Here is a 23,019-nt window from a genome sequence, read left to right as displayed (position 1 = left end):
ACAGGGACCCTCCGGATAGATACGGCAGCATCAGTGAGACAAGGTCTCTCGCTCCCTGCTTCACAGGTGACACGTTCTCAGTCCCCCGCTTCCTAGAGAAGCTTCAGTTTGGCAGAAACCCATGTGCCCCAGACAAGTTGCCCCCCACATACCTCCTCCGTTCTCGGCAGTTTCCTGGGACTCTTCATTTTCCAGATGTTTCCTCTTTTGTCGCCGTTCCATCGTACCAACTAGAAGTCTCCCTTAGAAGATGCCTCAAGAGATGTCCAACTCCTCCTCTTCCCTACAGGTTGGCCCTTCTTGGCTCTTGGGCAATCCGTGAAATGATTCAATACAAACAAAAATAGTAAAGTCTCCTAAATGGCTGAAAAACTTGTACCACTTGGTGAACCAGCAGTAGTGCCTAGTGCTCACCAGGGCTGTTATGTTTGCAAGGTTGCCAGGCTCACAGTGGAATTCTGTGACCTCAGTGATGACATCAGAGCATTCGGTGGACCTAGGTTGAGCACGGTGTCTGCAATAGCACAGGCCCCATTTTCAAGAACAATTCCTTTTTCCCAGCCGAAGCTTTCCCGTGAAAGGGAAAGGTTCCTACCATATCTATTATAAATTGTATCATACCATGTCTATTATAAAATTCACATTTTGATTGGAGATCTTTTAATGTCTTTTCTAGAGAGATTTAATATGAATGTTTTAAATGGTCTCCAGTTTCCCTGTGGATTATTGACATTTTAAACTCTGCACTTCAATTTTCCCTCAATACGTGTAATTTTGTCACGGCTATTTCTGTAGTTAAAGATGAGGAACTATATAATTGATTTCTTCATTTTTTCCCCATCTCTTTCCAAGGTACTGCATTTGATTGTGTCTTGCGACTGAGTGAAAAATGCTAGTCCTTGAGTCAGGACATTGGGCCCTTTAGCAAGTAACTCAACCTATCTGGGCTTCAGCTTCTGTATGTGCGATCAAGAGGCTTGGACTAGCTGACTTTTCAAATGCTGTGTTTCTTTGATTCACTCTCACTTACTGATCTGCTCCTTAAGAAGAGGGTCTGTTCTCATAAAGTAACAACAGTCTTTCGTACTCAGTTTGTTAGTTATATTGCCTTCTACGTATGCTTAGCTCTAAATAATTTATACGGCTCTTGTGACAATTTTTAGATCTTCTTTTTTTCTTATTTTCTTTTATAGTTTCTAATTTGTTATCGCCAGTGTAGAGGAGCCTGATTGACTTTTAAAATTTATTGATCTTGTATGTGTGTGCCTTGTTGAACCGTCTTATTAGTTCCTGCTAGTTTATCTGTGGGTTCTTTTGGGTCTCCTAGATAAATGAGCATATTAAATGTAAATAATGTGTTCTTTGGATAAAGTTTATTTTCTTGCATCTCTATATATAGAAGCAATATGTTGAATTGATTTAAATATTTAAACACTTACATACCTGTTATCACAACTAACATTGTTTATCTTATTTTCTTTCAATCAATATTATGTTTTCAAGATTTATCCACGTGAATCCATAGAGATCTAGGTCTTTGATTTTTGACTGTTTGATATTATGTGATCACATGCATATAGCATCATTTATTTTCCATTCAAGCATTATTGGACAATTGGATTGTTTCCCTCCCTTCTCTAGAACAAACAACATTTCCTAGAATATCCCTGAAGATGTCTGACAGTCGAGAAGGGCCAGGCTGCCCGAAGGATTGCTACTTGCTTTTAGCCACCTTCCAACAGGCCGTCTCCAGCCAGCAATTTGAAGCACAGCTGAAATGAGAACTGCCCCAAATGTGAAGATCTTAGGAGCTTCCTAGAAGGTGGGAGGTTAATGATAGGCATCCTGCTGGGATCCCAGGGGAGTCTGAGCTGGCCTGAAGCTCATCTTCCTCCTCCACCTCTCAAGAGAAATGTGGAGGAAAGAAGACTTCAAAAACTGTGAGCAGGCAGAGGGAGAGATATTGGGGGCCGAAGCTGTAACTGAGGTCTTGGAGTGGGCTGTGAGCACGCAGAGCCTCTCGAGAGCCAGGCTCTGCCTTCTGAGAACTTCTCCCCTAAGGCTGCTCATAATTCACGTGATACCAGCCATATAGAGCCGACTTGGCCCACACTGTCACAGAAAGCCTTATCAGAAACTCTTCTTCTTCATACACTCTTGTGTCTGTTACTTGGTTATTGCCTTTGGTACTCCAGTGATGTGAACCACAGTCGCCAGGGGATGGAGGACACTAGTGACCCATCTTGCTCTGTGGCCTCAGTCCACAGCTGGAGGGTAAGGGAAGAGGCCAAATGAAGGTCAAGAAGGAAAGATGGAGTTTGAAGAGGAGACCTGAGTTAAGGGTGTCTTCTCAAGTCTTGATGACTGAAATGTAGCTCCAGTACCTGAAGTCCTGCTTGTTCTCAAGGCTGACCACGGGGCTGGGTGCACTCAGTGAAGGAACCGTATACACTTAGTATTTCCTTGCTTGCTCACACTTGCCCTCCTCTGATACACCCTCTGCAAGACTGATCTTCCCCTGAAACAACTTTCCACCTGCTACTGTCATCTCAGGAACATTTGCTTCCCCTTCCTAGTGTCCCCCTAGAATGCCATTGCAGCCAATTCATAATTTGATAATCATGCTGCTTACCATATTCTCAGCAACTTCTGAGAAATTTTATTCACTTTATTCCATAGTCTTCACCCATCAATAATCTTCCTTAACTTCCTAGCTGCAGGTTAACCCATTCGGGATCCTTTCTTTTGCTTTCTCTTCTTTGGCAAATCCTTTCTATCTTTTAAGGTCTTTTTCTTGTCTCTCTACCATCCTGCCTTCCTGAACTTCTTTTTTTTTCGTTTAAGTAACCTTTCAATCTCCTTCCCCAATTTCCTCATACACATTGAGAGTTTATTCCTCACACGTTAGACAGCGGTTTATGAATGGCCAGGCATAATGGACTCAGAATGAGTTGGCACCCCCGAGGTACCTGTCTTGCTGGGGAGCCACAGGTGAAGGGCTGTCTGCTGGACACATGTTTGCATGGAGTCAGGCTGAGTGGCCTCAGGGTGTTTGCCCTGCACTTGTGTGTGTTTCTCCCTAGTTGGTTTCCTTGTCCAGCCACCTGTGACCTCCCTCCATCCAGCCCAGGGAATCCTTCTCATCACAGGGGTAGGATGTTTGTCTCATTTTCCATCACATCCTTTCCCCAAAGTTTGGTTGTGAGTTGTTCCCATTCCAAAGACCTTTCCTCTTTGAAGAGAAAAGAGAAAATCTTGTCTCTCCTTTTCTCTCACTTCACTTCTGCTCTATTATCTCCTCCGTCCAGAATGGCCCACTGACTCACATGGGTGTAGATCCAAAGATGGCAAGAAATGCCAGCAATTCTGAGATAATAATACGGATGGATCAGGAAAACTTGAAAACCCTTATCCCGCCACATTAAAAAAAATTGCACTTCCAGTGTATTCAGAGTCTCAGTGTAGAAACACAAATGATAGAGAAATTGAATTACACTCAAGTTTTTCTTTCCTCCTTTCCTGATTTATTCTAATCCTCCAAGTTAACATGATGAACTCTTTGTTGTGTAAAGTTTCAGACATTTTCTACCCATGCACACTTTTCTTCTTTTCACATTAGAGTGTGAACTAGGTCACTTTCAACATGCTGTGATTCTGTGATTCACTGTCTCCCACCGAGTCATCCACGGATAAAGTCATCTGTTTCACGGAGAACTATTTCCAATAGCTAATAGCCAATGTCTGTGGAGTGCTTACTCTGTGTCGGTTTCTTGTAACTACTTTACAGATCATTTGTACAGCGTACCCATGGACCAGGTACAATTATGACCCCCAAGTGACAGATAAGTGCAGATAAGTACAAATAAATACAGAGGCCAAGTGACTTGCCCAAGACACTGGAGCAAATCAAAATCCATGCCTCTGTAATCATTTTGCTCTATTGCCTCTGTCTGGGAGGCTTGATGATTTGTCAACTAAAACCTTAAAAATCATGTTCCATTTTTATATCTGTGACACAAGCGTGGGGCTGTGATACGGGGTAAGTAACCTGACTACTTTTGAAAACCCTTATGCACCTGGATGAAAGTAAGCCAGGGACTGCAAGCCATAGATTTAAGGTTTCCTACCAACTTTTAAAAATAGCTTCTTGAATGCAATTTATGTAGTGTCAAGTCTAGGATGTAGTCCAAATAGTAACAGAAAAATGGAGATATGTAGAAAAATACTTAAAGTTGACAAGTATTGGGAGTGTAGTATTTTTGGGGCCAGCGTGTAGACCACAGGAAAACTTGCTGTTTCCATCCCAAAGGGAAGAGCCCTACGTTGCAACTGCCAAGGTCCCTGGGACAGCAAGTGTGCTCACTGCTTAGTAAAGAAGCATCCTCAGTTTGATAGAATCATATGGGAGCCTTACATTTGGTTAGCAGTTCTACATTCTTGATGTAATAATATTTTCAGGGTGTGGGAGGGTATCAAGCTCTGAAAATACCCTTGGAGAGATCTGCTTATTAAGTTTGGCTTTTTCAGTCTCCCTACTACTTCTTTACTAAACACCAGGCGGTTTCCTTCACTTTTCAGAACCATATTGTTCTTCCCTTCTCTAATGAACTTTGAAATACTTTTGGATGAGCTATTGAGATTGGGAAAAAATAAACATCTCTTTAAAATAAGGAAGATAATAACAATGACAAGTAGAAAAAGCTCTAAAACAGAGAATATCCTCCATTCTAGCCACTGACTGGGAGTGGAAGGTTCGTGCTCGCTGTCCAGGACGTAGAAATAAAAGCTGAGGAGGCGCTGAGGCGTCTCCTGGATCTCTATGAGCCTCCATCATTTCTGCTGAGTAGGGTTGACAGATAAAATATAGACTGTTTAGTTAAATATGAATGTTTGAAAAACAACGAGTACATTTTGAAGATAAGTATGCCCCAAATAGTTCATAGGATCTACTTATACTAAAAATAATGACTTATTATTCATGTGAAGTTCAAGTTTAACTGGGTATCCTGTATTTTTATGTCCTAAATCTGACAGCCCTACTGATGATCCACAATGGAGGCAGTTGAGGAACGGTACATGCTGGCTCTCGGACAGTCAGAAATGGCTTCAGCAGATCCAGGTACAGTATGAAATTCTTTTTGGATGTAGCTCAGAAGCCATGGCCAGCCCTTGACTGCAAGTACTGCCTCGGGTTTCCCTGAGGTGGGGTAAACCTTCCTCTTAATGGCCTTTTGGTAAGTCTGGAAGACCATATCCAAGGGGAGCCCCAAAGTCAGTTTCATCCTCACAACCATGTTTCCAATTCCTGGAATTGGCTGCATGTGACTCACAAGAGCTGAGGAGGTTTGTGGAAGTTGGGAGTGTCATAGCTTGAACCCTTTGTAGGTAAAGTTTTGCTGTTGTGAGAGTTTTAACAGGAGCAATGTGAAAGACTCCAAGTCCCCAGGTAGATAGAAATAATCCTGTTCTACCTGTGTGTATGTGACAAGTCTCTAATAGTTCAGAGAGCAAGTATCTGGTCTTAGAAAGACTGATCCAAGCTTGGATGTTTCTGGTGACAAGGCAAGGTCCTGAGTTTCAAGTTCACCTTTTATGGTTGAGGAGACAATAAGGTGGTCAGAAGGGAAATCATGGAGGAGACCTTGGCTTCATCCATCGTGCAGGCTTGTATATGTGGTTCTATGCAGATTGTGTTTCAAAGGTGGAGCTTGTTTACAACTATGAACATTCTCCGATGTGCTTTTTGGACCTTCATTCCCAGAGCGAGAGCAGTGCCGAGGCTCTAGAAAAGCCATGGATATTCTGAGCTGTCAGTGGCATTTCCCCGGTACTGTTCCCTTGGTGCCGCTCCTTGAAATGTCCAAAGGGATTATCATGTGTCTTGTGGCGGGTCCTAGCATTGTGAAAGGAAGCTGCTGCACCTGGCTCAGAGGATTTCGGATGTGGTGGGAGGAGGAGTAGTACTACGACTATAAATTGTATCACAGCATATCGATTCCATCTTGAGAGTGGGGTTGGGGGGTTATGAAGGGGGGCTTTTATTGTACTTTTATACATTGTACCCTTGAAACTAATTCAATTTTTAAAAATTAATTAATTTATTTGGGGCTGCATTGGGTCTTTGTCGCTGCTAGCGGGCGTTCTCTAGTTGCAGTGAGCGGGGGCTCCTCTTGGCTGTGGTGCACGGGCTTCTCATTGCAGTGGCTTCTCTTGTTGCAGAGCATGGTCTCTAGGCACGCAGGCTTCCGTAGTTGTGGCACGTGGGCTCGGTTGATGTGGCACACGGGCTCTAGAGCGCAGGCTCAGTAGTTGTGGCGCGCGGGCTTAGTTACTCCGTGGCACGTGGGATGTTCCCAGACCAGGGCTCGAACCCATGACCCCTGCATTCGCAGGCATATTCTTAACCACTGCTCCACCAGGGAAGCCCGATAATTCAGTTTTTTATAAAGAGAAGATTCCTAATATTATTCCAAAATTTTAAAAATATGTAGTTGGATAACACTATGAAAAATTAACTGATATATTCTTTTATTATTTCTCTTTGCTCCCTGGATTTTTTTCCCCATCCAGTCAGCTAGGCACTGTGAGTTCACTGCATTAGGAAGGTAAAGACTCAGCAGAAATGAGGGAGAAAAACAGAAAAGTCTCAGCTTTGGAATGTTCACAACGGAGGCCACAGTAGAACAGGTGAGAATTCTGTGAACCAAAAATAAATGTCGTCTCAAATGCAAAAAAGTATTCTCTGCACTGGGAGGCAGGAGAGGGAGGGAGGGAAGGACTGAAGGAGAGAGATCAGTGTGGCCAGGGACATGGAGACTGTGCTTAAGGACGATATGCCCAGGAAGAGAATCAGAATCTGGAGAAGATTCAGCCTGCACGTGATCATTGCCTCCAGCCAGCACCCTCATCTCAGACGTTGGGAAATTCAGAGAGAGAGTGGGAGTACGTCAGGAGGGCCACGCGCATAGTCTGTGTGGCAGGGGTTGTGGCCGTTCCCTATTTGTGAGGAGTCCCCAGCAATTTGCAGGCCTCTTCTGGAAAATGCTGGCGGACGTCTCTAGTGCTTATGTGAAAGCTTGTTCACAAACCTTGAAAGATACAGATGTAGATGACAGATAGATGCATAGATAGAAAAATGTCATTAAATAAAAGCTCCAGGAAAGGTTTGGAAAATGCCCTTTATTGCATAGGACGCTTCTATTGTCATATGATGTTAGACTGAGTGCCGGTCCCTTCATCCTCCTTCAGACCACGGCATTCTGTCTGCTACTCTCCCGAGGGTCCTTTCTTCTCCCTGGAAGGGATAAAACAAATGAGGTAGAACAGGAAGAGACAAGAAGCACTCCAAGCTCTGCTGGTCAGGGTTACCCTCCAGCATTGCCTTAATGCTCAGAGCCACACACACCACAGTGAGCTTGGCTCCAGATCTACTACCACGCAACGAAGGTTCTGGAACATTTCCATATCTCGGGGGACCTCATTTCCACGTGACTCTCTTTCATATTCCCCTTTGTCACAGAAGGCTAGGTCCAGTGGTCCGGGTGAGATCTCGGCTCAGGCCCAAGGCTCTCAGACCTCAAAGTTCTGGTCCTGCAAGGGCCCCTGTCCTCTCTTGAGACCACTCCTGGCTCTCTCTGCCGAGAAGGAGCTGCTGGCAGTACGTCCTCTAAGAGTTGAGGTCCATCGTGCAGACCCTGAGAAAACTCCTAGGAAAAGGCTCCACCTTCTTGTTTACGTCAACAGAGGTCAATGCCTTTGTTAGTGCTGGGTGTGTCCCATTTGATGCAACTGCAGAGCCATTAGGTCAACCAGCACATGTGTGCGGCCCCTTCCCTTAGACTCCTCTGGGCCCTCGTGACATAGGCTCAGAAGACTGCCAGCCTCAAGCCTTACCTCTTCCAAGGGACGGCCACACCGTCTTCCAGGATCTTCTGTCCCATGAATCTCAGTTGCTGTTTGGAACTCAAAGGAGAGAAAAGACCCTGCCTGCGGGGTCTCTTTGGGCTGGGGCCTTCCCCCGTGGGCTGCTCTCCCTCATTCTCCTTTTCTTCTTGCTTCTCTACCTCCTTCTCCTCCTCCTCCTCCTCCTCGTTCTCCTCCTCCTCCTCCTCGTCCTCTTCCTCAGGGGTGCTCTCGGATTCCACATTGCCCATCCACTGGGCCATGGTGAGATGAAAGGCATGGCAGCTGAAACCCTGCAGGACGCCGCCCTTCACGTGCTGCTGGAGGATCTCCAAGGTGGGGAAGACCCGGCAGCAGGCCATGCACCTGAAGCCGGTCTCCATGGTCAGCATCCAGTCCGCTGTCTTGGCGCTGGGTCTCTCCTCGACGGCAGGTGGCCCTGATGGGCTGCCTGGCTCTGCCCTTTCCTCATACTCTTTCTCCTCCCCAGTGGGCTCACTGTCAGACAGGAGGCTTTCGGTGCACACATCAGAAGAGGGGTCAGTGGCTACTGCGCACACATCCTCAGGAAAGGTCACTTCTTCTATCCTCAGCTGCTTTTCAGGCAACTCCAAGGGTTTCTTTGTCTTCCAGGAGACAGCGACACCCTTGTTCATTTGTACCTGCATGTAGTATATTTTCATGCCCCTTTCCTCTTTGTCTGGGTGCAGATAGTTCTTACAGGGTGAAGAGGGTGAGGAGGAGACACAGTGTGATGGGGAAGTGGTCTCTCCTTCTTCCTGATCCTGGGCTAGGGGTGGTCTAGGCTGGGCAGTGTCTCGATGAAATCTCCGGATTCCTGAAAAAGGAAATTAAAATCATAATAACATGCATGGGCCATGCCGGAAGCTGAGGGAGCAGGTGTGGTAGACGAGAGAGGGACATTGGCACGACATAGCAATGTCGTGAGCTTGGTGTCCGTTGGCCGTAGGACGGAGTGGTGTATCTGGTGTCATCTGTGGGCTTTTCATGTGCGTGGGGGTGTATACTGGAGCGGTGTCTGTATACAGGGGTGTGGAGTATGGTGGTGAGGGCTGTAGTATGTGAGGGATGCGGCTGGATGCGTGTACGATGAGGAGTGTGAGTTTGGGAATATCGGTGGTGCATTCCTTGTGGAATGGGGCTGTGGTGCAGGAGAGTACTGTGGAGCACGTGCTTGGGGTTGATGTGCACTGAGAAGGGCTGTGCCTGGAGGGCGCGTGTATGTGTGAGCTGTGTGCACCTGAGCTGGATGGTCCTGCTCTCAGGCTGGAGGTGTATGATGCAGAACTCTGTCCTTCTCTGGAAGCAAAGGCAAAAACAAAGCCTACATTTTCCTCTGAAGATGCTTAATCTGGTCCCTCTTCCCTCCACCTCAAGCCCAGACCTTTCCGGCCCCTGCTCCTTGACTTCCCCACCATGGTAGTAGCAGTATTCACACACACACATCCAGACTCAGCTGGCATCCACGCCCTCGGAACAGCTCAGCCATCCTGCCCAGGCTCCTCCACAGAGCCCTCATCACCTCTGATGACCCTGGATTTCCTCTCAGCCTCCCTGGGATCTGTGTGCCTCCTGCCTCACAGCCAAGCACCCCGTCACCTGAGGAGCCCCACGCCCTTACCAGCATAGCTGAGCTTGCGCAGAGTAGAAGTACAGAAGAAGTATTTAGAGGCAGAGGAGACCTCCACTGCCCCTGGGCTGCAGCCTTGGGCCACCACAGTGGATCCAAGCCGAGGGGGATCCTCTTGTGACTTCGAGATTCCTGAGGGAGGAATGAAAGGCTCAGGGTGGGTTCATCAGTCCTCTGTCCACAAATATTTACTGAGTGTGTGACACGTGTCAGGTGCAGTGAATACACACAGTTGAGAGTGTGGTTCCCAGTGGATCCTCCAGGATTTAATTCCAATCAATACTTATTCTCTCACTGTCTAGTTGGTAATGTAGGCCTCGGTGGTGACTGTGAGTGTGTGGGAAGAGTGAGTGATGTGTATCAGTTAAGTCTGTGGTAAGTGTGGGGTTGGCATGGGGAGCACAGTGCAGACGTGTCTATCTGTGTCTGTGGCCTTTGTGTGCATGGTTTCTGTTCACAAGTCAGGAATTCTGGGACATGTAACGTTTCCTCATTACATGGTGTGGCTTGTATTTATGGTGTGTGTTCATTCATTCATTCACCAAGATTCAGTAAGCAGCTACTCCTGTGTATCCGGCACTCTTCCATTGTTGTAGTCTTTGGTAACGCTGCACATTCTAGTAGGGGAAGACACACACTAAACAAAACTACAATAAATATATAATACATCAGCAGGTGGTAAGTATATAAGGGTTGCCAGACTTAGCGAACAAGAATACAAGGCACCCAGTTAAATTTCAGTTTCAGATAAACCCAGAATAATCTTTTAGTGTAAGTATTCCCATGCAGTATTTGGCCTGACTTAGTTTTAGTGTAAGTATAGCCCATACAATATGTGGGACATACGGATACTGAAAAATTACTTGTTCTTTATCTAGAATTCAAATTGAACTGGATAGCCCATATTTTCTCTGGCAATCCTGACATGGGTTACTGAGACTGTGGTTTACTGTGGTTTGTACAAAGCGGGTCTGGCATTACGCAAGAATGTGTTATAAGTGTGGTGTGTATGACACGTGACTGGTTCTTATAGAGGTATTTAGAGATGGCTGAAGTTAGTTGTGTTTGTGCAAGAGTTGAGGAGATACATGTATATAGTGTGTGTGTGTGTGTGTCCTATATATATAGTGTGTGTGTCTATATACATATCTCATCTCCAGCGTTTGGTGTTGGAGGAGAGGATTGTGATACAGGTGGGTTGTAAGGGAACGTAGTATAGGAGGGATGCGTGTATATACCTCCATGTGCTGTGTGTGGTTTACTAAGGAAGTTATATGTGGGGTGTGTGATATTTTTGCTGTATCAGAGTGTACATGGGTGTATGAGTTACTGTCTCATAAAACACCCCTAACAAGAATTCTGTATACACTCTTACGTACACCGAGTGTCAGCCAGGTCCAGGCAGGGTGACAAGAACTTTACCACGCAGACTTTATATCTGGTAAGCACTCTACCCCCATTCATCTCGCTCTTCTCTGCACTACCACACACACACACACACACACACACACACTCAAACACACACACACACACGAACATAGAGCAAAATATTCTGAATGGTCAGGGGCAGTCACTGCCTTCCCCAGCCTGTCCCAGCCACTGCCTGGAAATCTGCCTGCTGTCTAGAGCTCCATTCCCAGGGCCCATCCTACAGTCTCCAGGGCCCTGGGCCTGGTAGGAGCTACTGGGCTCTAATCTGGGGCAGAGGCCTCTAGCTGGAGCTCTGGGGTGACCACCCCTCTCCCAGGGCAAGCTACTCGCCTACATTTAATGCACGCAGGCACCACGTGGCCCGTGGCTCTCAGAGCTCCCCGCAGGACACTGAGGCCATTTCTCACCCCCGCTCACGCGGTCTCAGTCTCTGGAAAACCCTTCCCTTCCCTTGATCTCCTTTGGGAAATTCTTCCTGTTGAAAGAATAAAACCTCCTTGCTTTCAATATGACACCATCCCTAGACAAACAATCTTCTTTCAAAGTACATTCCAATTGTCAAGATATTTTTCAACAGGGCCATCAACTCATGGGGCTTCTCTTTCCACTTTGGTAAAAGAGGCCAAGCAACTCATGGGTCTCTCTCAGCATCCTTGCATCCTTCACATCCCCCACCTCATGACCCCTAGGAAAGATCCAAGAGCATAAGGGAGAAATCGGGGACTGAGAAAAGCTGCACCTCTAGGTCTGTGCAAGCAGGATGCAGCCTGCTATGTGTCCGACAAAGCTCCAGGCCCGGCTGCCCCAGGAGAGAGTCCTCAGACCAGCGGAGCTGACCTCCCATCTCCCAGGGGGCATCTGGCCGTTCTGTGCCGTCTCACACCACAGGGACCCTCCGGATAGATACGGCAGCATCAGTGAGACAAGGTCTCTCGCTCCCTGCTTCACAGGTGACACGTTCTCAGTCCCCCGCTTCCTAGAGAAGCTTCAGTTTGGCAGAAACCCATGTGCCCCAGACAAGTTGCCCCCCACAAACCTCCTCCGTTCTCGCAGTTTCCTGGGACTCTTCATTTTCCAGATGTTTCCTCTTTTGTCGCCATTCCATCGTACCAAATAGAAGTCTCCCTTAGAAGATGCCTCAAGAGATGTCCAACTCCTCCTCTTCCCTACAGGTTGGCCCTTCTTGGCTCTTGGGCAATCCGTTGAAATGATTCAGTACAAACAAAAATAGTCAAGTCTCCTAAATGGCTGAAAAACTTGTACCACTTGGTGAACCAGCAGTAGTGCCTAGTGCTCACCAGGGCTGTTATGTTTGCAAGGTTGCCAGGCTCACAGTGGAATTCTGTGACCTCAGTGATGACATCAGAGCATTCGGTGGACCTAGGTTGAGCACAGTGTCTGCAATAGCACAGGCCCCATTTTCAAGAACAATTCCTTTTTCCCAGCCGAAGCTTTCCCGTGAAAGGGAAAGGTTCCTACCATATCTATTATAAATTGTATCATACCATGTCTATTATAAAATTCACATTTTGATTGGAGATCTTTTAATGTCTTTTCTAGAGAGATTTAATATGAATGTTTTAAATGGTCTCCAGTTTCCCTGTGGATTATTGACATTTTAAACTCTGCACTTCAATTTTCCCTCAATACGTGTAATTTTGTCACGGCTATTTCTGTACTTAAAGATGAGGAACTATATAATTGATTTCTTCATTTTTCCCCATCTCTTTCCAAGGTACTGCATTTGATTGTGTCTTGCGACTGAGTGAAAAATGCTAGTCCTTGAGTCAGGACATTGGGCCCTTTAGCAAGTAACTCAACCTATCTGGGCTTCAGCTTCTGTATGTGTGATCAAGAGGCTTGGACTAGCTGACTTTTCAAATGCTGTGTTTCTTTGATTCACTCTCACTTACTGATCTGCTCCTTAAGAAGAGGGTCTGTTCTCATAAAGTAACAACAGTCTTTCGTACTCAGTTTGTTAGTTATATTGCCTTCTACGTATGCTTAGCTCTAAATAATTTATACGGCTCTTGTGACAATTTTTAGATCTTCTTTTTTTTCTTATTTACTTTTATAGTTTCTAATTTGTTATCGCCAGTGTAGAGGAGCCTGATTGACTTTTAAAATTTATTGATCTTGTATGTGTGTGCCTTGTTGAACCGTCTTATTAGTTCCTGCTAGTTTATCTGTGGGTTCTTTTGGGTCTCCTAGATAAATGAGCATATTAAATGTAAATAATGTGTTCTTTGGATAAAGTTTATTTTCTTGCATCTCTATATATAGAAGCAATATGTTGAATTGATTTAAATATTTAAATACTTACATACCTGTTATCACAATCTAACATTGTTTATCTTATTTTCTTTCAATCAATATTATGTTTTCAAGATTTATCCACGTGAATCCATAGAGATCTAGGTCTTTGATTTTTGACTGTTTGATATTATGTGATCACATGCATATAGCATCATTTATTTTCCATTCAAGCATTATTGGACAATTGGATTGTTTCCCTCCCTTCTCTAGAACAAACAACATTTCCTAGAATATCCCTGAAGATGTCTGACAGTCGAGAAGGGCCAGGCTGCCCGAAGGATTGCTACTTGCTTTTAGCCACCTTCCAACAGGCCGTCTCCAGCCAGCAATTTGAAGCACAGCTGAAATGAGAACTGCCCCAAATGTGAAGATCTTAGGAGCTTCCTAGAAGGTGGGAGGTTAATGATAGGCATCCTGCTGGGATCCCAGGGGAGTCTGAGCTGGCCTGAAGCTCATCTTCCTCCTCCACCTCTCAAGAGAAATGTGGAGGAAAGAAGACTTCAAAAACTGTGAGCAGGCAGAGGGAGAGATATTGGGGGCCGAAGCTGTAACTGAGGTCTTGGAGTGGGCTGTGAGCACGCAGAGCCTCTCGAGAGCCAGGCTCTGCCTTCTGAGAACTTCTCCCCTAAGGCTGCTCATAATTCACGTGATACCAGCCATATAGAGCCGACTTGGCCCACACTGTCACAGAAAGCCTTATCAGAATCTCTTCTTCTTCATACACTCTTGTGTCTGTTACTTGGTTATTGCCTTTGGTACTCCAGTGATGTGAACCACAGTCGCCAGGGGATGGAGGACACTAGTGACCCATCTTGCTCTGTGGCCTCAGTCCACAGCTGGAGGGTAAGGGAAGAGGCCAAATGAAGGTCAAGAAGGAAAGATGGAGTTTGAAGAGAAGACCTGAGTTAAGGGTGTCTTCTCAAGTCTTGATGACTGAAATGTAGCTCCAGTACCTGAAGTCCTGCTTGTTCTCAAGGCTGACCGCGGGGCTGGGTGCACTCAGTGAAGGAACCGTATACACTTAGTATTTCCTTGCTTGCTCACACTTGCCCTCCTCTGATACACCCTCTGCAAGACTGATCTTCCCCTGAAACAACTTTCCACCTGCTACTGTCATCTCAGGAACATTTGCTTCCCCTTCCTAAAGTCCCCCTAGAATGCCATTGCAGCCAATTCATAATTTGATAATCATGCTGCTTACCATATTCTCAGCAACTTCTGAGAAATTTTATTCACTTTATTCCATAGTCTTCACCCATCAATAATCTTCCTTAACTTCCTAGCTGCAGGTTAACCCATTCGGAATCATTTCTTTTGCTTTCTCTTCTTTGGCAAATCCTTTCTATCTTTTAAGGTCTTTTTCTTGTCTCTCTACCATCCTGCCTTCCTGAACTTCTTTTTTTTTCGTTTAAGTAACCTTTCAATCTCCTTCCCCAATTTCCTCATAAACATTGAGAGTTTATTCCTCACACGTTAGACAGCGGTTTATGAATGGCCAGGCATAATGGACTCAGAATGAGTTGGCACCCCCGAGGTACCTGTCTTGCTGGGGAGCCACAGGTGAAGGGCTGGCCGCTGGACACATGTTTGCATGGAGTCAGGCTGAGTGGCCTCAGGGTGTTTGCTCTGCACTTGTGTGTGTTTCTCCCTAGTTGGTTTCCTTGTCCAGCCACCTGTGACCTCCCTCCATCCAGCCCAGGGAATCCTTCTCATCACTGGGGTAGGATGTTTGTCTCATTTTCCATCACATCCTTTCCCCAAAGTTTGGTTGTGAGTTGTTCCCATTCCAAAGACCTTTCCTCTTTGAAGAGAAAAGAGAAAATCTTGTCTCTCCTTTTCTCTCACTTCACTTATGCTCTCTTATCTCCTCCGTCCAGAATGGCCCACTGACTCAGATGGGTGTATATCCAAAGATGGCAAGAAATGCCAGCAATTCTGAGATAATAATACGGATGGATCAGGAAAACTTGAAAACCTTTATCCCGCCACATTAAAAAAAATTGCACTTCCAGTGTATTCAGAGTCTCAGTGTAGAAACACAAATGATAGAGAAATTGAATTACACTCAAGTTTTTCTTTCCTCCTTTCCTGATTTATTCTAATCCTCCAAGTTAACATGATGAACTCTTTGTTGTGTAAAGTTGCAGACATATTCTACCCATGCACACTTTTCTTCTTTTCACATTAGAGTGTGAACTAGGTCACTTTCAGCATGCTGTGATTCTGTGATTCACTGTCTCCCACCGAGTCATCCACGGATAAAGTCATCTGTTTCACGGAGAACTATTTCCAATAGCTAATAGCCAAGGTCTGTGGAGTGCTTACTTTGTGTCGGTTTCTTGTAACTACTTTACAGATCATTTGTACAGCGTACCCATGGACCAGGTACAATTATCACCCCCAAGTGACAGATAAGTGCAGATAAGTACAAATAAATACAGAGGCCAAGTGACTTGCCCAAGACACTGGAGCAAATCAAAATCCATGCCTCTGTAATCATTTTGCTCTATTGCCTCTGTCTGGGAGGCTTGATGATTTGGCAACTAAAACCTTAAATATCATGTTCCATTTTTATATCTGTGACACAAGCGTGGGGCTGTGATACGGGGTAACTAACCTGACTACTTTTGAAAACCCTTATGCACCTGGATGAAAGTAAGCCAGGGACTGCAAACCATAGTTTTAAGGTTTCCTACCAACTTTTAAAAATAGCTTCTTGAATGCAATTTATGTAGTGTCAAGTCTAGGATGTAGTCCAAATAGTAACAGAAAAATGGAGATATGTAGAAAAATACTTAAAGTTGACAAGTATTGGGAGTGTAGTATTTTTGGGGCCAGCGTGTAGACCACAGGAAAACTTGCTGTTTCCATCCCAAAGGGAAGAGCCCTACGTTGCAACTGCCAAGGTGCCTGGGACAGCAAGTGTGCTCACTGCTTAGTAAAGAAGCATCCTCAGTTTGATAGAATCATATGGGAGCCTTACATTTGGTTAGCAGTTCTACATTCTTGATGTAATAATATTTTCAGGGTGTGGGAGGGTATCAAGCTCTGAAAATACCCTTGGAGAAATCTGCTTATTAAGTTTGGCTTTTTCAGTCTCCCTACTACTTCTTTACTAAACAGCAGGCGGTTTCCTTCACTTTTCAGAACCATATTGTTTTTCCCTTCTCTAATGAACTTTGAAATACTTTTGGATGAGCTATTAAGATTGGGAAAAAATAAACATCTCTTTAAAATAAGGAAGATAATAACAATGACAAGTAGAAAAAGCTCTAAAACAGAGAATATCCTCCATTCTAGCCACTGACTGGGATTGGAAGGTTCGTGCTCGCTGTCCAGGACGTAGAAATAAAAGCTGAGGAGGCGCTGAGGCGTCTCCTGGATCTCTATGAGCCTCCATCATTTCTGCTGAGTAGGGTTGACAGATAAAATATAGACTGTTTAGTTAAATATGAATGTTTGAAAAACAACGAGTACATTTTGAAGATAAGTATGCCCCAAATAGTTCATAGGATCTACTTATACTAAAAATAATGACTTATTATTCATGTGAAGTTCAAGGTTAACTGGGTATCCTGTATTTTTATGTCCTAAATCTCACAGCCCTACTGATGATCCACAATGGAGGCAGTTGAGGAACGGTACATGCTGGCTCTCTGACAGTCAGAAATGGCTTCAGCAGATCCAGGTACAGTATGAAATTCTTTTTGGATGTAGCTCAGAAGCCATGGCCAGCCCTTGACTGCAAGTACTGCCTCGGGTTTCCCTGAGGTGGGGTAAACCTTCCTCTTAATGGCCTTTTGGTAAGTCTGGAAGACCATATACAAGGGGAGCCCCAAAGTCAGTTTCATCCTCACAACCATGTTTCCAATTCCTGGAATTGGCTGCATGTGACTCACAAGAGCTGAGGAGGTTTGTGGAAGTTGGGAGTGTCATAGCTTGAACCCTTTGTAGGTAAAGTTTTGCTGTTGTGAGAGTTTTAACAGGAGCAATGTGAAAGACTCCAAGTCCCCAGGTAGATAGAAATAATCCTGTTCTACCTGTGTGTATGTGACAAGTCTCTAATAGTTCAGAGAGCAAGTATCTGGTCTTAGAAAGACTGATCCAAGCTTGGATGTTTCTGGTGACAAGGCAAGGTCCTGAGTTTCAAGTTCACCTTTTATGGTTGAGGAGACAATAAGGTGGTCAGAAGGGAAATCATGGAGGAGACCTTGGCTTCATCCATCGTGCAGGCTTGTATATGTGGTTCTATGTAGATTGTGTTTCAAAGGTGGAGCTTGTTTACAACTATGAACATTCTCCGATGTGCTTTTTGGACCTTCATTTCCAGAGTGAGAGCAGTGCCGAGGCTCTAGAAATGCCATGGATATTCTGAGCTGTCAGTGGCATTTCCCCGGTACTGTTCCCTTGGTGCCGCTCCTTGAAATGTCCAAAGGGATTATCATGTGTCTTGTGGCGGGTCCTAGCATTGTGAAAGGAAGCTGCTGCACCTGGCTCAGAGGATTTCGGATGTGGTGGGAGGAGGAGTAGTACTACGACTATAAATTGTATCACAGCATATCGATTCCATCTTGAGAGTGGGGTTGGGGGGTTATGAAGGGGGGCTTTTATTGTACTTTTATACATTGTACCCTTGACACTAATTCAATTTTTTAAAATTAATTAATTTATTTGGGGCTGCATTGGGTCTTTGTTGCTGCTAGCGGGCGTTCTCTAGTTGCAGTGAGCGGGGGCTCCTCTTGGCTGTGGTGCACGGGCTTCTCATTGCAGTGGCTTCTCTTGTTGCGGAGCATGGTCTCTAGGCACGCAGGCTTCCGTAGTTGTGGCACGTGGGCTCGGTTGATGTGGCACACGGGCTCTAGAGCGCAGGCTCTGTAGTTGTGGTGCGCGGGCTTAGTTACTCCGTGGCACGTGGGATCTTCCCAGAACAGGGCTCGAACCCATGACCCCTGCATTCGCAGGCATATTCTTAACCACTGCTCCACCAGGGAAGCCCGATAATTCAGTTTTTTATAAAGAGAAGATTCCTAATATTATTCCAAAATTTTAAAAATATGTAGTTGGATAACACTATGAAAAATTAACTGATATATTCTTTTATTATTTCTCTTTGCTCCCTGGATCTTTTTCCCCATCCAGTCAGCTAGGCACTGTGAGTTCACTGCATTAGGAAGGTAAAGACTCAGCAGAAATGAGGGAGAAAAACAGAAAAGTCTCAGCTTTGGAATGTTCACAACGGAGGCCACAGTAGAACAGGTGAGAATTCTGTGAACCAAAAATAAATGTCGTCTCAAATGCAAAAAAGTATTCTCTGCACTGGGAGGCAGGAGAGGGAGGGAGGGAAGGACTGAAGGAGAGAGATCAGTGTGGCCAGGGACATGGAGACTGTGCTTAAGGACGATATGCCCAGGAAGAGAATCAGAATCTGGAGAAGATTCAGCCTGCACGTGATCATTGCCTCCAGCCAGCACCCTCATCTCAGACGTTGGGAAATTCAGAGAGAGAGTGGGAGTACGTCAGGAGGGCCACGCGCATAGTCTGTGTGGCAGGGGTTGTGGCCGTTCCCTATTTGTGAGGAGTCCCCAGCAATTTGCAGGCCTCTTCTGGAAAATGCTGGCGGACGTCTCTAGTGCTTATGTGAAAGCTTGTTCACAAACCTTGAAAGATACAGATGTAGATGACAGATAGATGCATAGATAGAAAAATGTCCTTAAATAAAAGCTCCAGGAAAGGTTTGGAAAATGCCCTTTATTGCATAGGACGCTTCTATTGTCATATGATGTTAGACTGAGTGCCGGTCCCTTCATCCTCCTTCAGACCACGGCATTCTGTCTGCTACTCTCCCGAGGGTCCTTTCTTCTCCCTGGAAGGGATAAAACAAATGAGGTAGAACAGGAAGAGACAAGAAGCACTCCAAGCTCTGCTGGTCAGGGTTACCCTCCAGCATTGCCTTAATGCTCAGAGCCACACACACCACAGTGAGCTTGGCTCCAGATCAACTACCATGCAACGAAGGTTCTGGAATATTTCCATATCTCGGGGGACCTCATTTCCACGTGACTCTCTTTCATATTCCCCTTTGTCACAGAAGGCTAGGTCCAGTGGTCCGGGTGAGATCTCGGCTCAGGCCCAAGGCTCTCAGACCTCAAAATTCTGGTCCTGCAAGGGCCCCTGTCCTCTCTTGAGACCACTCCTGGCTCTCTCTGCCGAGAAGGAGCTGCTGGCAGTACGTCCTCTAAGAGTTGAGGTCCATCGTGCAGACCCTGAGAAAACTCCTAGGAAAAGGCTCCACCTTCTTGTTTACGTCAACAGAGGTCAATGCCTTTGTTAGTGCTGGGTGTGTCCCATTTGATGCAACTGCAGAGCCATTAGGTCAACCAGCACATGTGTGCGGCCCCTTCCCTTAGACTCCTCTGGGCCCTCGTGACATAGGCTCAGAAGACTGCCAGCCTCAAGCCTTACCTCTTCCAAGGGACGGCCACACCGTCTTCCAGGATCTTCTGTCCCATGAATCTCAGTTGCTGTTTGGAACTCAAAGGAGAGAAAAGACCCTGCCTGCGGGGTCTCTTTGGGCTGGGGCCTTCCCCCGTGGGCTGCTCTCCCTCATTCTCCTTTTCTTCTTGCTTCTCTACCTCCTTCTCCTCCTCCTCCTCCTCCTCCTCCTCCTCGTTCTCCTCCTCCTCCTCCTCGTCCTCTTCCTCAGGGGTGCTCTCGGATTCCACATTGCCCATCCGCTGGGCCATGGTGAGATGAAAGGCACGGCAGCTGAAGCCCTGCAGGATGCCGCCCTTCACGTGCTGCTGGAGGATCTCCAAGGTGGGGAAGACCCGGCAGCAGGCCATGCACCTGAAGCCGGTCTCCATGGTCAGCATCCAGTCCGCTGTCTTGGCGCTGGGTCTCTCCTCGACGGCAGGTGGCCCTGATGGGCTGCCTGGCTCTGCCCTTTCCTCATACTCTTTCTCCTCCCCAGTGGGCTCACTGTCAGACAGGAGGCTTTCGGTGCACACATCAGAAGAGGGGTCAGTGGCTACTGCGCACACATCCTCAGGAAGGGTCACTTCTTCTATCCTCAGCTGCTTTTCAGGCAACTCCAAGGGTTTCTTTGTCTTCCAGGAGACAGCGACACCCTTGTTCACTTGTACCTGCATGTAGTATATTTTCATGCCCCTTTCCTCTTTGTCTGGGTGCAGATAGTTCTTACAGGGTGAAGAGGGTGAGGAGGAGACACAGTGTGATGGGGAAGCGGTCTCTCCTTCTTCCTGATCCTGGGCTAGGGGTGGTCTAGGCTGGGCAGTGTCTCGATGAAATCTCCGGATTCCTGAAAAAGGAAATTAAAATCATAATAACATGCATGGGCCATGCCGGAAGCTGAGGGAGCAGGTGTGGTAGACGAGAGAGGGACATTGGCACGACATAGCAATGTCGTGAGCTTGGTGTCCGTTGGCCGTAGGACGGAGTGGTGTATCTGGTGTCATCTGTGGGCTTTTCATGTGCGTGGGGGGGTATACTGGAGCGGTGTGTGTATACAGGGGTGTGGAGTATGGTGGTGAGGGCTGTAGTATGTGAGGGATGCGGCTGGATGCGTGTACGATGAGGAGTGTGAGTTTGGGAATATCGGTGGTGCATTCCTTGTGGAATGGGGCTGTGGTGCAGGAGAGTACTGTGGAGCACGTGCTTGGGGTTGATGTGCACTGAGAAGGGCTGTGCCTGGAGGGCGCGTGTATGTGTGAGCTGTGTGCACCTGAGCTGGATGGTCCTGCTCTCAGGCTGGAGGTGTATGATGCAGAACTCTGTCCTTCTCTGGAAGCAAAGGCAAAGACAAAGCCTACATTTTCCTCTGAAGATGCTTAATCTGGTCCCTCTTCCCTCCACCTCAAGCCCAGACCTTTCCGGCCCCTGCTCCTTGACTTCCCCACCACGGTAGTAGCAGTATTCACACACACACACCCAGACTCAGCTGGCATCCACGCCCTCGGAACAGCTCAGCCATCCTGCCCAGGCTCCTCCACAGAGCCCTCATCACCTCTGATGACCCTGGATTTCCTCTCAGCCTCCCTGGGATCTGTGTGCCTCCTGCTTCACAGCCAAGCACCCCGTCACCGGAGGAGCCCCACGCCCTTACCAGCGTAGCTGAGCTTGCGCAGAGTAGAAGTACAGAAGAAGTATTTAGAGGCAGAGGAGACCTCCACTGCCCCTGGGCTGCAGCCTTGGGCCACCACAGTGGATCCAAGCCGAGGGGGATCCTCTTGTGACTTCGAGATTCCTGAGGGAGGAATGAAAGGCTCAGGGTGGGTTCATCAGTCCTCTGTCCACAAATATTTACTGAGTGTGTGACACGTGTCAGGTGCAGTGAATACACACAGTTGAGAGTGTGGTTCCCAGTGGATCCTCCAGGATTTAATTCCAATCAATACTTATTCTCTCACTGTCTAGTTGGTAATGTAGGCCTCGGTGGTGACTGTGAGTGTGTGGGAAGAGTGAGTGATGTGTATCAGTTAAGTCTGTGGTAAGTGTGGGGTTGGCATGGGGAGCACAGTGCAGACGTGTCTATCTGTGTCTGTGGCCTTTGTGTGCATGGTTTCTGTTCACAAGTCAGGAATTCTGGGACATGTAACGTTTCCTCATTACATGGTGTGGCTTGTATTTATGGTGTGTGTTCATTCATTCATTCACCAAGATTCAGTAAGCAGCTACTCCTGTGTATCCGGCACTCTTCCATTGTTGTAGTCTTTGGTAACGCTGCACATTCTAGTAGGGGAAGACACACACTAAACAAAACTACAATAAATATATAATACATCAGCAGGTGGTAAGTATATAAGGGTTGCCAGACTTAGCGAACAAGAATACAAGGCACCCAGTTAAATTTCAGTTTCAGATAAACCCAGAATAATCTTTTAGTGTAAGTATTCCCATGCAGTATTTGGCCTGACTTAGTTTTAGTGTAAGTATAGCCCATACAATATGTGGGACATACGGATACTGAAAAATTACTTGTTCTTTATCTAGAATTCAAATTGAACTGGATAGCCCATATTTTCTCTGGCAATCCTGACATGGGTTACTGAGACTGTGGTTTACTCTGGTTTGTACAAAGCGGGTCTGGCATTACGCAAGAATGTGTTATAAGTGTGGTGTGTATGACACGTGACTGGTTCTTATAGAGGTATTTAGAGATGGCTGAAGTTAGTTGTGTTTGTGCAAGAGTTGAGGAGATACATGTATATAGTGTGTGTGTGTGTGTGTGTCCTATATATATAGTGTGTGTGTCTATATACATATCTCATCTCCAGCGTTTGGTGTTGGAGGAGAGGATTGTGATACAGGTGGGTTGTAAGGGAACGTAGTATAGGAGGGATGCGTGTATATACCTCCATGTGCTGTGTGTGGTTTACTAAGGAAGTTATATGTGGGGTGTGTGATATTTTTGCTGTATCAGAGTGTACATGGGTGTATGAGTTACTGTCTCATAAAACACCCCTAACAAGAATTCTGTATACACTCTTACGTACACCGAGTGTCAGCCAGGTCCAGGCAGGGTGACAAGAACTTTACCACGCAGACTTTATATCTGGTAAGCACTCTACCCCCATTCATCTCGCTCTTCTCTGCACTACCACACACACACACACACACACACACACACACTCAAACACACACACACACACGAACATAGAGCAAAATATTCTGAATGGTCAGGGGCAGTCACTGCCTTCCCC

The sequence above is a fragment of the Mesoplodon mirus genome, assembly GCF_964341445.2.
Source record: "Mesoplodon mirus genome assembly, contig: SUPER_14_unloc_3, whole genome shotgun sequence".
NCBI classification, from domain to species: Eukaryota; Metazoa; Chordata; class Mammalia; order Artiodactyla; family Ziphiidae; genus Mesoplodon; species Mesoplodon mirus.
This window is presented reverse-complemented; position numbering follows the sequence as displayed.